This window comes from Desmodus rotundus, chromosome 6, assembly GCF_022682495.2.
Source record: "Desmodus rotundus isolate HL8 chromosome 6, HLdesRot8A.1, whole genome shotgun sequence".
NCBI lineage: Eukaryota > Metazoa > Chordata > Mammalia > Chiroptera > Phyllostomidae > Desmodus > Desmodus rotundus.
In genome coordinates, this window is record NC_071392.1 from 99693321 (window position 1) to 99708141 (window position 14821).

Consider the following 14821-nt stretch of genomic DNA (forward strand, 5'->3'; position numbering starts at 1 on the left):
TGAGACAATAGATGGGGCTGGTACAGTCTACTGGGTCAAAAATCTGCTTTAAATAGTCGATATACAGTCGGTTGAGTAAATAACAGCATTTTCAAAAAGCCCCTAAATATATAATAACATGATGAATCGCATCAGCCCCTGGATGCAGCCTCGCTACCGCTGATCAGGAAAATGATGTGTGTGCCTTAACAAGCCACTTACAAATGATCTCATCCTCCCCAGCTGTGGGAGCATTATCTTTTCCTCGGCTGTGGTTTTCATGTGCAGAGAACAGGGGCCCAAACACACACATGCGCTCAGGATCATCCTGAACACACAAGGTGGGCTTGGGCCAGCTGTCCAGCGGTAGGGAGTCAAACCCGGGGGGCAGGTTCTTCTCACTTGGGTGCAGAGGGTTCTCCCAGCACTCGGCTGTGCATGACTCAGAGGTAAGCTGGGCTCCAAAAGCCCAAAAACAGTTCTGCTGAAATCAGTTCAAGGCATTGATATGGAGACCTTTGTCCACCCTCCTCTTGCTGTAAGGGTGACTTATTCTAAACCACTTCATCAGAACCCTGGTTGTGTATAAGCAGCTCCTATGCGTGCAACATTCTAACAGCTACCACCTTGTAAGTGATTTCCATGTGTTCTTTTATTTTAGCCTCGCCACACTCCACTAGTGGGGGGTGGTATTGTTAGTTCCATTATTAGAGACGGGGGAATCTTAGGCTTCAAGAGGTTAAACAACTTTCCTAAGGTCGCCTACTCAGGTATCGGTAGTGTCTGGCTTCGAAGTGAGCTCGTGAGGCTCCGGAGCCAGAGTGTCCTCTCATGGCTGCATATTCTCATCCACACTCACGGCCACGTTCACTTTCAACTGTGCTTCGCTCTGGTGTGTGTGATGTGGGCGTGTTTCTGCTACAATGCAATTTATGTTCCTAGACCAATCTTGCATTTTGCAAAAGCTTGCATTTAAATTATGGTGCTTCTAGGAAAAATTAGGTTAGGGGAGACCACTTCAAAACTAAGCAACTAGGTACCCAGAGCATAACAAATATAATGAAAGAACAAATGTAATACAAATACTGGTCCCATTAAAACTGCTTGTTAAATTCATAGTTAATAAGGGGGTGCTACAGCAGATAAAGGACTTTGCCTTATAGATAAAGAAGAGATGGTAGTTGGGTAGAAAGGAGTTCAAGGGTGTGGTGAAACTGTGGGGTTATAGACAGGTCAAAATTTAAAGAGATCAGGGAGAAGTGACAAGGGACTGCCAGGCCAGCCACCTGAGCTGAGAGGAAGGTAAGAAGTTGAGGGGCCTTCTATGAACTGACTGCATTCTCTGTGGCTTTGGGCATTCACCTGTGTTGGTGAACTTCATACTTAGGCTGCTGTTACTTAGTGATGCTAAACTGCACCGTGTTGGGAAAAAACCACATGTGAATCGATGTGATGTCCTCATTACACGCACATCGCTGACCGATGTACCAATCAGGAGCGAGCTAGTCTGCTCTACAGAAGTATGAGTTGTAACAGAGCAGACTTTATCTTTCATCTTGGAAGACCTTTCATGTTCAGCTAACGCAGTTACTAAAATCTTGGACGCCTCACCAACAAACTCCTCACGCTGAATTCATTACTCAAGCAAACCAATTTAAAGTAAAGATGGCAAATCCACACATCTTCCAGGCTATGGAGTTGCCTATTATGAAATCTCTTGTTCTTGAAGAAGATGGGAAGGAAGAGGCTCCCTTTAACTTCTCCAAGCACCTACTGTGTGCCTGATAGAGTGCAAAATATTTGGCATGCATTTACTTTGGAAATAATTCCACGAGCTAGGCATGCTAACCTCCATCTTAGAGGTGAGGAATGTGAGGTTAACAGAAGAAATGTTAGGGATTCTCTGGTGGAAACTGGCAGGGGCAGCGTCTGAAACCCCGCCTACAGGCCCCAGGCCCCTCCCACTTCTGCCTTCTGCAGTGGGACAGTAAGTGATGAAGAGCAATCCTGGGGCCCTGAAAGTGACAAGGAGTGTCAGTCTCCTCCCCTCTCGTGCCACCTTGATTCCTCCAGAAATTGATCCCATCGTTCCCACTTGCAGTCAGTTCTCGACATTCTAAGCAGTCAGAATGAGAGACGGGTCAGAGATGTCACCTCCATGCTCGAACCCCAGCAAGGGAAATTCGGAACACTCGACAGAAGCAGCCAACATGTTCCCCGTGGCCTTAAGACGTTTCTAGGCCCAATAGCTCTAAACCCCTGTTACAATCCCCTCTTCCTAGGTTTTCGGCTCCAGCCGTGTCTGTTTCCCACACACACCAGCGGCGGCGCCATTGTGAGTCTTTGCACTGGCTACTCCTTCTCTATCTTCCCTCAGCCTGCGCCGAGTCTTTTCTGAAATATCCTGTCCTGATGAGGCTTGCTCTACTCACCCCATTTGGCATTGCAGCTGGCCTCCCTCCCCTCTCTCGTGGGACTCCCAGTTCTCCTACCCAGCTCCCCTTTCCCTTTTCTTACCTCCTCACTTAGGACAGAATGGACCTCTTTATTGTGCCCACTGGTTATAGTGACTTTCTCTGTGAGTCTGTCAGCTCCACAAGAGGAGGGCTCTTTGGGTGGCTCAGTGCTGTTGTACAAGCCCCGAGGGCAGAGCGTGGCACACAGTAGCTATTCAGTCAATATTCACTGCACGCATCAGTGGGTATTTAAACAGCCTTGCAGATGTGTAACTGTGTAACATGGGCAAAACTCATCCGCTCCCCGGAACCTTTCTGGGGTTGCTGTGGGTTTGCACCACCTACATAGGACAGGTAAACCGTAGTTCACAGAAACTAGCCCTACTTCTCAGGCTGCCGACATCTGCTGAGTACGCTGGCCTTTTGAAAATCCAGTTTGGCCCTACATCTAGGAGTAAATTCATGAGCAGAAATACAGAAATAACTACTGTAAGGTGAGAGATGCCTCTTAATCAAAAAACAAATACTTACTGGGCCCCTGCCTTCAGCTGGGTTGGGCCCAGAACCACCCAGGCCCTGGGCTAGGAACCATACACAGTTAGGGTGATGAAAACGCTTCCTACAGTTATGTGAGCCAGGCCCTGAAAAACTGCTGAACTGCTGGGAAGCAAATTCCAGAGCATCCTCTTCCCTGACCCCTCCCGTGTCTCTGGTCCAAGAAACTGCGACTCCTGGCTCTGGGACACGGGGGTTCTGTGACGTAAACTCTTCTTTGTCAGCTTTGAGGAGTTTGGATAACATCTGGATTCACACTGAAATCTCTCCGACTGGAGGCCCCCCGCACTCTCCCCCCACAGTGCAGCAAGAACCGGCTCTGCCCCCTTGGAGTGAGTGGATCAGCTGTTGTCCGAGATGAGCGAGGCTGCGGCTCTAACACCTGCTAGCCGTGTGTTCTTGGGGACGTGACTTAGCGTTCCAAGTCTCAGTTTCCTCATCTGTGAAACGGGGGCGACCATAGCAGCGACTCCATATGGCAGCCGAGAGGATTTAACGAGAAAACGCTAGTTCTCTTTCTGGAATTTGTTTCCTGCTTCCTCCTTGATTTTTCAGTTTTAGCATAAAGATCCTCAGAGGATCTTTTCTGGCCCCCTGAAGAGGTAAGGCTTCCCTCCCCTCTTATCCCCTCTCTTGAGATTTTTCTCTCGTGCTTTCCATCAAAACCGCACTCAAACAGGCGCAAGTGAGCATATTCGCTGAATTCTGCACCCGCCCCTGCGGCTCCACGTGGTCGGGGACTCGGAGTCTTGTGCATCGCTGCATCTTCCGCGCATTTTCAGGGAGCCTGGGGCCCAACACAGACACTTCGCAAAGAGCATTTCATTGATTCCGAGGCCTTCCTTTTACATTTGAGAAAATTAGGGTTCTTCTCATAACCAACAAGCGTCTTAGAATGGCTGCCAGGGGGCGGATGGAAGCCATTTCAGGGACGCTTTGCTTAGCCAATTTGGTTTGCTCATCTTTGCCTTTTTATGCAAACACAAGGGTGTTACATAGTATAAAGGTCTTTTTAAAAACAAGTCTAAAAGAGTAAGTATTAACTAGAAATTCTGTGATAAGAAGAGAGCAATGGGTCATGGCTTAATTATAAGCATTTTTTTTTCCTTTTCTTTCTTGGTACAAAGTATAAGTAGTTTCGTGTACTGAATGGCCTCTTAGATTAAATACAGTGATTGCTGAACGGCTACAAAAGGTAAAAGTGCTTTTGCACAGCGCCCAGCACATGGAAAGTCGCTCAATACAAAACTGTGCTATTATTTTCGCTGTGATTACGCAGAGTATCTGGCTGGCTCAGGATTTAAAACAACACTAATATTCTCAGTTACTAGTTTGGAATTCCCTGCTACATACCTAACTGCTTGTAGAAACGTTCAGTAGTGGCGTCTTCTGGTCAGGTGCCATCACCCGCAGCTGGAACCGGGAGCCCTGTGGCCATCATTGTTTGTTTTTCCCCCCTGATTGTAAGCTGCTTGGAACACGGTCCTAGCAGTTGGGGTACCCCGGTTTCCCTGGCACCCGGAAGACGGTAGGCTCAAGGAAGGCTAGACGACTCCATAGAATGTATGAATGACCGGAGGTGAGGGTCCCGAGGAAGCCCACAGAGTGAGAGTCCCAGGGCTGTCTTCGCTTTCCGGGAAGAAAGGCAAAGTCACTGAGCAGCATCAGCGTGGCCTCTCAGGCATTTACCACCCATGATTAAACATCTCAGAAGCATCCGTAGAACTTCCAGATTGCAAGGCTTTCCCTGCCTTAGCTGAGAAGTGAGCAACGAACAGTGAGTGAGTGTGTTTTCCTACACTTTCTTGTCCAGACTGATGATCCAGCAGAGAGGAAATATCTGCTGAGGAGTCTTTCCCTCGCAGGTTAGGGAGTTTCTTAAAGACCAGGAAAAGGGGCTTATGCCAGGTTAAGCGCTCAATAAACGTGTTGAATGACTAAGCATAAGGGTCAAGATCATTGTCAAGATCCTGACCCCCCCCCCCATCGATGACCGCTTCTGCCAGGTGTTCTGCCTCTGCTTTGCTTCTTGTTCCTGCACAGACTCCACTGAGCATCCACCCTGCCCCACCCCCCAGCCCCCAGAGGTTAAAAACTCTGCAAGGCCTGGGTTCAGTGGCTTCCAGGCGATCTCTCGGTGTGTCCAACTCAACATACTAACGTTGACTTCGTATACAACCCAAGAAGAAGAGCTCTTCAGTAATCCAATTCATCTATTGCCAGCTGGAGTCAAATCACTTCGCTGCAGATTCTTTGTGAAGAGGTGCGTGGACTGATTTACAGGTGCAGCTAGTTGGGAAGACATGCAATGATTTGTATGTGCAGGATGTCAGGAACGGCCTATATTCTCCCTCCCGTCACCCTACGAACGATGCCCTCTCCACTGTTCATCCCGTTTGTTTTAGCCAAACATAAATAGACTGCCGACACGTCTGGGGCTGGAGGCACTTGCAGAAAATAAGCTTCTTCCACTCCAGATACACTGACAATGGAGACAGTGACGGTGCCGCTGCTTGGACAAATGCCCTCCTTCTCTCCAGAAGGAAGGCAGACAGACCGGCCAGCTTCCCCACGCTTGGAGGAGACGTGTGGTTAAGGACTTGTACAACCGCTTTTTACCTTGAGTCTCTATGGTTAATTCAATTTTAATCTCTACAACTCTTTGTAGGAGCTTGAAAATATTTGTTCTTTTCTTTTATTGATTTTGTTCTTTTTCATTTAGCCAACATCGATTTTCCTCTCCTTCGGCCTGTTTACAGGAGACAGGGCACTGAGTCCCTGTCTTGCTGGAGGCCCCGTGCAGGTGGGCACACACTCGTGCCCTCTGTGTCACCCACAGAGGGAGCAGGTGTTCGCTTCCAGCTGTGACATCGGACCCTCTCGGTCTGTGCTTCGCACAGATGCAGCCACCACTCGGCGGCTACATTGTGGATGCCCATGGTGGGGCGGGGGGCGCCACGGAGTGACAAGGAGAGGGAAAAGGAAAAATAAAGCTGATATTCTTCAAATAATAGGTTAAGTAACCTCCTTCAGGGGAAGTGACCCAATCATGATTCTGAATTTCATATAGTATTAATTTCCTTCTGCTATAGTGGTGATATTAAATATGGGGTTTGCTTTGGCCCACTTCTAGCATAGTACGGGAAGAAAGATCAAGAAACAGATATATGAAAAACGTGGGCGAGGATGACATGCTGGGTGAAAAGTGAATGAGCGGGGCAGGAGGGCTGGGGGAGAGAGGGGACAGGATTAAGAAGCACAAGCTGGCAGTTACAGACCCTGCACAAGGAGGTCAAGTACAGCACAGGGGATACAGTCGGTAATACTGCAGTAACTTTGGGTGGCGCCAGGTGGGTCTAGACTTACTGGGAAGATCGCTTTGTAAAGTATATAAATGTCTGACCACTGTGCTGAACCTCTGAACCGAATATAAAATACTAGTGAATGTCAACTGTAATTGCCAAATAAAAAAAGCAAATGAGCGAACAACGTCAATTCTTGGCGGGTTGACTATGGGACAGGTGCAGGGACCAAACGAGAGACTGAGGCTTTTTTTCCACTTCTATGTTGTCACTCTCACTTCCTCCCCTTTCCCCAGACTGCTAGGTTCAAAGGTGGGGGAGAGAGCGCTGCTCCCACAGAGGGGTGATGAGGGATGGGGGGACGGTGCTGCTAGCCCCGTCATTGAGCAATTATTTCACGGGAAAAGCTGGGCCCCTACTGTGTGCACCGGGCAGTGGAGGCGATCTACGGGTTCTAACCGCGTGGAGATTATTCAGGAGAGATGACATGAATTAAATATTATCTCTCAATTGATTAGTTGGGGGTAGGATGTATCGTCGGTTTTGAATGGGTTATCACCAAGGGTCAGCTGTGGACATGGAAGCCTATTGCTGTTTCTGCTCAGTTTAAGCCGGAGGCCACCGGCGAGGCGGTGCCCCTGCAGTTTCTGTTTGCGAAGTTGTGCCGAGTGGCGTAGGGCAACGCTGACTTCCCAGGTCAGCTGTGCCTCTGTGGAGTGTGGCCCAAGGGGGAAACGCTGACTGAAGTCACTTTGGGGATCACTCTTATGATTTTCTGAGCTTTCACAGATAAAGGATGCTTCTCACACCCGTGCCGCCCAGCCCAAGGTCTAGCCTGCCAGTTGGTTTCTGAAGGTTTCCGTTTTCAGGACAGTAAGCTGATGCTCTGCTTCCTGTTTCCAGCGAGAACTCAAAAAGCAAAGGTCCGAATTCTTCCTGGGCCCCTGAGCACGGGTCCAAACTGTTCTAGAAAATCAATCTGAAGAATGATCCACTGTTATACTGTCTGTTGAACCAGAACGGGGGGCGGTTTTGTCCTCCCATGGGGCATGGGACAATACCTGGAGACATTTGAGTTGTCACAACTGGGGAGGGGTGGCTACTGGCACCTGGTAGAGGCCTGAGATGTTGCAAAACATCCTACAATGCACCGGATGGCCCCCCGACAAAGAAATCCCAGGCTTCCGATGTCCTCGGTTGAGAGAATCCTGCTGAGAGACCATTTTACCGCTCAGAGACCCTAAAAGATTATTATATCATTTCAGAAAATAATAAACCTCGGCAGGTGTAACTCACAACCTGACCGGAAAACATGGGGATAAAGATGAGCTCTAGTCCTGAATTTTGTGAAGTTCAATGCAAACAGCTTCAGCTGGAAAAAGTCAATTACAGATGATCTCTCTTCTCTCACACGGTGCTCCTTCACGGAGGTGGGGAGGGAGTTCCTGCGAGGCAGGCGTCCAGAGGCACAGAATTCCGTGTTAGACTTTACAAGACCAGGTTCATTGTTTTGCATCCTCCTTCTCTTCTGTGTGTGTGTGTGAGTGTGAGTGGGTCTGAGTGTGTGAGTGCGCATGTGTGCACTGTTGGGGGGTGTCACCTCTATATCAAAATATCTAAAGTGACTCAAGCGACTGATTAGACGCAGAAATAAAAACACACAACCATTTAGAACTATAAAGATCAGCAATCTGCCAGGTCCTTGGAACCATTTGATGTAAACTTTGTTTTTATAAAATATACCAGGGTAAAGCTTTGAAACTTCAGTTTGTTAAAAGAAAAAAAAAAAAGAGGAAAAAAAATGGAAGAAGGAAAGAAGGAAAAATGAGGGAAAAATACTGTAACAGCCTTACTCCCTTTGAAGTCACTACTGATATAGCTCTGAACAGATCCATTCAAGTTCAACTAACATCAGACAAATGTTTAGTGTATCAGAGGAAGCCACAAAAGCAAGGATTTCATCAATATTTCACAACAGCCTCGGGGAAACTGTAGATTGCAACGCTGTAGGGCAGCTAATGGAATTACACACAAGGGTTTTGTACATTTAAAATAAGCAGCTACGAAAAAAAATTACCCTTCAGTTTGATAGAAACTGTATGAAAACTGCAAATAGAAAACAATTAAAGTGCTCCCAATATTTATCCATGTCACTCTGATAGGTCATTTAATAACAGGTATTACAGGGAGTGTGTGTTCTCCTCCTCCCCTTCGTCGGGCAATAATAAAGATTAACATTTATGAAAAGACACATAAAATATCGCACAGCCAAATGAATAATTAAAGACAGTTTTGAAGAACGGTTGCCATTGTGTGCCCATGAAGTCTCTTCCACGGTCACAAAATATGTTCGCACCAAATATAATTACCAACAGACAGAGGCCGCCGGGGAGACCCACTGACCCCTGTTTGTTTTGATGTTAAAAAACAACTTTGAAGTATTTCCTAGGAATGCGTGGGTTAGCCCGGACCTCATACATATATTATTACCTGGTGAGACTCAGAGCGCTGAGTGACTGGCCTTCTCTTGTGGAAGATTTACAGAGGTAGACCTGGAGCTTGCAAAATTCTACTCAGTAAGCCAGTGTGAGATCAGCATTTTCTCCCTGAAAGTCCTTTGTTGGAGGAAAAAATTCTGCATATGAGAGCAAATTGCATTTTGGAAACTGACATTTCTGTGACTACAAAACCTCACCTGGTTTTTCTGGCCCTTGGAGCTTCAACCCCCTAAACGAGGACCTTGCTGCTTATTTACATGTCAGAGGAAGAGGAGGGGTTTTCAGTTCCCTCAGGGTGTAGGGTTTAACCGGCAATTTGCCTCCTTGGGGACATTTCTCAATGATATCTGGAGGCCTTTTGTCCCCCTGGGTGGGGTGGGAATGTTGTGGGGGGCTACTGGCATCTGGTGGGTAGAGGCCAGGGATGCTGCTAAACACCCTACAATGCACAGGACGGCCCCCACTAAAGAATCACCTACCCCCAACTGGCAGTACTGCTGAGGACGAGACCTTGCTCTAAACAAGCCGTCTGAACACTTGAGCTTTATTAAAATAACAGCAGCCTTATTAATATGATGTCCTAACTTCTCAACCGTCCCCTGGTCTCACGCGCATGTATTAAAGAGCTTCTAAGTGAAGCTCACAAGACTAAGTCCTTTGCAAAAAGCGGGGAGGATTTGACATGGCTGCTGACCACAGACTGTTCTAATTAAAAGGAGAGATTTTATATGTATAATATACATTATATTTGCACATTACATAATATGTATTTGGTAACAGCAGCTGCTAGTTACCATAGCCTGTGAGAGGTGCTTTACACACGGTATCTCAGTTTACCTTTACAGCCGTGGCAGGAAAACACTTCAGTGTGCTCTTATTTACAGACCAGGGGATATTGCTCAAGGTCATTGTTAGGCTGTGGCTATGGCAAATCTGAGACCCCAGCCCCGGGCCTGTCTTCGAAGCTTCCAGGGCCACCAGGCTTCTTCGCAGCTAAGCGGGAAGTGTGAGTGCGTTTGCCTGTAGGCCAGCACGCAAACCACTTGCCTCTCATCTGCAAGGAAGTCCAAGATGACTTGGGGGGAGGCAGAAAGGAGGACACACCTCACTTTAGGGACCTTTGGAGACGAAAGGTCAGGGAAAGGCAGCCAGGCAGCTGGGGAAGGTAGCGGCCGGGGGAAGGCTGGGGGCGGGGGCAGTTGTTTGTTGGTTTAGTTTGTTTGGCATTCACAGGGAGGACATGTGTAAGCCCGTGTGCAGAGAGAGAAAGAGAGTCACTGCGGGTCAAGTAAATGAAGGGGAGAGTGAGAGCAAGAGTGGGAACGAGACAGAGAGAGACAGAGAGAGAGACAGAGAGAGACATTGAGAGGTGAGCTTGCCAAAGCAGATGGGGTGTCAGCTCGTTAGAAGAAATTTATTTTTTCTTCTGAGCCAGCAAGTTAGGAGGACGAGTCAGAGAGACGGTGCTCAGAGACAATCTGGGACGCGTCAAGTAAAGTAGGGAGCCAGGTCGTCTGCCTCGGACAGAAGAGGTGGGAGGGGAGGGAGGAGATGGCCTGGGGGTGGGGCCTTCCCTGGCCAGGCTCCAGGTCTGGGACAGAGAGGAGGGGGGTGACACCTGCCCCCTCCCTGATGCACCTCCAGGAGAAAGTCATTCTGGGTTTAGGGAAAGGCACCTGGGTTGTTCAGATCTTAGACGGGCAGAACTGGAAAACCACTGAGGAGTGACGGGAACGGAAATAAATCGAGGAGCACTTGCCTTGTCTGAAGCAACCCATTCACATTTATTACTACTTTGCAGGCACCCCAAGGAAGTCGGGGTGTTAAATCTAGCCTGTGAGCCATCCATTTCAAACTCCCGGTTTGCGTCCTTTTCAAGATTTGATGTGTGTATGTGTACTTTATCATACACCTGCATTTATTCTTTATGTCATACATGTCCTTTATTGTATGTTATAATTTTATGGCCGTGCATATGCTTTGATACAAACAGGATTCTATCATAACTACTGCTGCCATGGAATGTTTCACTTGCGTTCCAAACAGCTTAAAGTTCAGTGTATTTAAACCTACTCCCTTCTCCTTTTTTTACCATTTAGAGTCTGCGTTGCAGCATCGCTGGAGTAGCAACCAGGCCCCTTCCGATCGCTAACGTTTCTGTAGCAGCCATTGAGACGTCACAGGAAGGGACTGACAATCGGGAGCTGGGACAGCTGGGGAAAGTCTCAGCTCTACAGACCAGTAAACCATCCAGTTTTAGGAAAAAGACTTGGTTTCTCTGAGTTTCAGCTTCCTCAGCTATAACGCAAAGCTGCAGATACCTGCCAGAGTGGTGCTGGGACGATTTGAATGAGTAAATGACATCGTCTCTAATAAAATGCCCTATGTCTCTATCGTGTTAAATCGGTGTGTGGGCTGCGTGACTGTTAGCGTCCGTCCCCCTGTGTTAGGGCCAAGTCACCTGGGGAGCAATGGCCTTCCAATCCCCGTTAACCTTTGTCAGGACTCAGCTCCCTTCGTTAATGGGTCAATCAATCAATCACTCAATATTTATTGAGAGCCTACTATGTACAAGACCCAGGGGACCCGTGATGGGCTCCCATCAATAGAAGTACATGAGGCAGGGCAATTAGCAGGCATATTTTGACTTGACCTCTGGTTGGCTTCGTAATGGAATGGCCCCTAAGCATGGCGGGAGGTGAGTGGGAAGAGAAAGGGAGGGGAGAAGAGTGGGACTGCCCTCAAAGTTCAATAGAGATGATTTCGCCAGGGACTGGCAATCTGCGGCCCGAAGGCCAGACCTGACCTGCCACCTGTTTTTGTAAGTAAAATTACATTGGCACGCAGCCACATGTATTTATTTACTTACCGTCGCTTGCGTGTTACAATGGCAGAGCTGAGTATTTGCGACAGAAAACATGGCTTGCAGAGCCAAAAATATTACCCTCTGGCCCTTTTCAGAGAGAGTTCGCCAACCCTGACTCAAGCAATCCATGACTAACAGATCATCCCCAAGTCTTCTGGCACGAGGGGCGGCCGGGCAGGAAGACTTCAGTGCGATCTGGAGAGGGTGCTGGTTTTCCACGAAGAGCCCCCCACCATTGCTTCAAAAACAAGGTCGCGGGCCCTGGGCTGCCGTGTCCCCACTTTGTAGACAAGAAAACGGAGGTGCAGAGACGCTAGGTGACCTGCCCAGGGCCACCCAGCTCGTCCGTGTGACCTGATCCCCGCCTGCTCGCATTCCAGAGTCTGTTCCTCAATCACAAGGGCAGAGTGTTCCCAACGTCAGCCTCTCCTGTGCCCCCGCATCACTGATGTTCACAGTCACGTCCCTTTACTGTTCTTCGCTAGTTATTTTCCTTCTCCTCAAATAAGGACTGGCCACAGCATTTGTTCCTTTAGCTTCTTGGAAATTATGTTCAAATAAATTGGATTTGAGGTACTATGGTCACATGTATCCGTAAACTTTTTCTTCTGAGATAATTGTACATTCGCACGCATTGTAATTGTAAGAACTAATACAGAGGGAGCTCTGGACTCCTCACCCGGTGTCTGTGACGATACCCCCATGTGGAACTGGAGGGCAGTGCCACAGCCAGGAAGCTGACCTCCACCCAGCCCACTGACCTGTTCGGATTTCCACAGTGTACCGACACCTGTGTGCGTGTGCGCGCAATGTCACGAGGTTCCAGGGGCCTCCACAACAATCGCAATACGGAAGAGTTTCATCCCAAGCACCCCCGCGTACCCTTTTCAGTCACAGCCACCTTCCTCTCTGCTTCCCCCCGCCCCGCAACCGCTACTCTGCTTCCCCGCTCTGTAATTTAGCCAGTGTAAGAATGCTGCGTAAATGGAGCAGGTAAGCTTTTGAGTAGGTAAGCGTTGGAGGCAGGCTTTTTTTTTGCTGAGCATAATTTTTGTCATCTATTTTGAAAGTCACCCTAAACTAACTCTATAATGTTTAGAACTAAAAGAAAAAGCGTATACATGTTAAAATTACCTTGCGTGCTGCCAGGAGCACCCCGAGTGACTTTGGGAAACCCTGCCAGCACCCGTGTGACACCTGACAGACCGCTAGGGACATAGATAGCGCAGCCCCAGGTGCTCCGGGAGAATGGGACTCTCGGGGTCCGCGCTGCTGAGAAGAGCTCCCTGCGGTGATTTACGCAGGTTCCATGTCTGAACTGTCCCACGCATAGCCAGCCTCGTGTCCCTACTGAGCTCTTACACTGTGGCTTGTGCCAACGAGGAAAGAAAACTTTCATTTTATTTCATTTTAATTGATTCGAATTTACATTTGCATAGCCACAGGGGGCTGGTGGCTTCACCGTTGGAAAGTACAACTCTTCTATAGTCAGGGGAAAACATTAAAGAGGAGTAGATACATTTCTCATTTTCCTATACTTCACTGTGTCAATGCAATGACAACCTGAAAAAGTAGGAAATCTTTTAAAGCAGCCTTCTCACGGGCTTACTCATTGGGCTCGCTCCTTGTTCGGTAAGTCTGCATGTGGCTAAGTCTTCCAGTCGCTCTCCAGACACCCTTGCTGATCCTGGCCGTTTGGCAACCCTCATTCCATACCAGTGAGCATTCAGAGTGAGCCCAGGAGAGACTGCTCCCATAGCTTTCAAGTGACACCGTGTCCCTCAGAACACAGGGTGAAGTGGCAGAGCCTTGGGACTTGCTGTCTTAAATAAAGTCAGACCTGTGTAGCACGTGGGCTTGGCAAAGGGCATGAGAAGGTCCTGCTGATTACGGGGGACTCAGTGTGGCGTGTCTTCTGCGGGACGGTCCACATTTCTAGCAACTGCTGGAGGTGATGTTCACAGATTCTTGCTGATTAACAGGACCTGCTCTTGACGAATTTAGCTTGCACCACTGGTTTGGAACAAGGCGCATCCCTGAAAGCTGAGTGTCCGGACAGAGGCAAGAATGTTGAGTTTTCAGAGTTTGCTGGCATCAGGTCACAGAGAAGGGAAAAAATAGCAATGGCAACTTTGGGTACTTGGGGACTGACTTACAAAAAAGTCATTTGGCAGAAGAGGTAGCACCGTGGGGAGGGGGGGGGTAGGGTGGACTGCTGGGCATTTTTGCAGAGTCAGGTATATTTCTAGAAACAGGAAAAAGAGTGGTCCGCATCACCTTTTTATTTTTTTGAGCCTGAATATCACGCATGGGCGGTCCAAGCTAGCTTTTGGCCATTAGCCAACTACACTCTCGAAGACATGCACCCCTTAAAACACAACACTGGCATGAAGGTCGTTACCCTGGCCGGTCTCTTATTTCGCCTAACTTCACAGATCTGTAAGGCGTTAGCAGTTGCAAGAGATTGATATGATAGTTTGTGAGTAATTTGGATGAACTATAACACTAACCCAGTAAAGTATTATAATTTTAAATGTGTCCAGAAAATAATTGAAATTCTGGCTTAGCTTCATCATAATGCAAACTGCTGGGTATATTTAACAGCTGACTAGCTTAGCATGAATATTGCTTTAGAAATGGGGTCATATTGTTTTTACGAAACAATATTGCTCTCAAACACGGTTAGGAGGGGAGAAAAAGCAGGGGATTATGAGTATACTTTTAACCTTCCTGTCTCTTTCTATCTGTGTTTACTGCGGTGATTTAGGTGTTGGGTGTTGTTTGCAGGCAAACACAGAAGGTGCTGGCATTTAAAACAGACCTGGTAATGAGCCCTCGGCCGTCAGAGTCCCTCCTATTACTATTCAGTCACAGAATCTCAGCTCCCCGTCAGTCCATTTTTCTGCAGCGCTGTTAGAGACGAGAACGACCACGTCATCTTTCCTGCTGACCACAATAGATGGCACTAGTAGGAGGCCCCCTCTACGTACCTCAGAGTATTTATTTACTTTTCAATGGAGTTGCCAACGTTTAAACAATGGAGATTTCACATGAAAACCCAGATTTATGGATGTTCCTAAGAAGTCCGAAGATTGGCCAGTACTGGACCTCCCTTCCCACTGGCTGATGGTCCCTGGGCCTGGGCACACGCCGTCGCCATGAGAT

The 14821-nt window shown here is 48.0% G+C and overlaps 1 protein-coding gene across 7 annotated transcripts in view; it reads right to left on the reverse strand.

The window, feature by feature from the left end:
• Positions 1-14821, reverse strand: part of TSHZ2 (teashirt zinc finger homeobox 2) — a 405639-nt gene that overhangs the window by 172282 nt on the left and 218536 nt on the right. Inside the window, exon 1 of one of the 7 annotated variants that reach the window (XM_053926473.2) lies at positions 8783-8851. The exons of the other annotated variants lie outside the window; for them this stretch is intronic. The gene's annotated coding sequence lies outside the window, so the exon portion shown is untranslated. Of the gene's footprint in view, positions 1-8782; positions 8852-14821 lie in introns of those variants that run through there. 7 annotated transcript variants of the gene reach the window in all.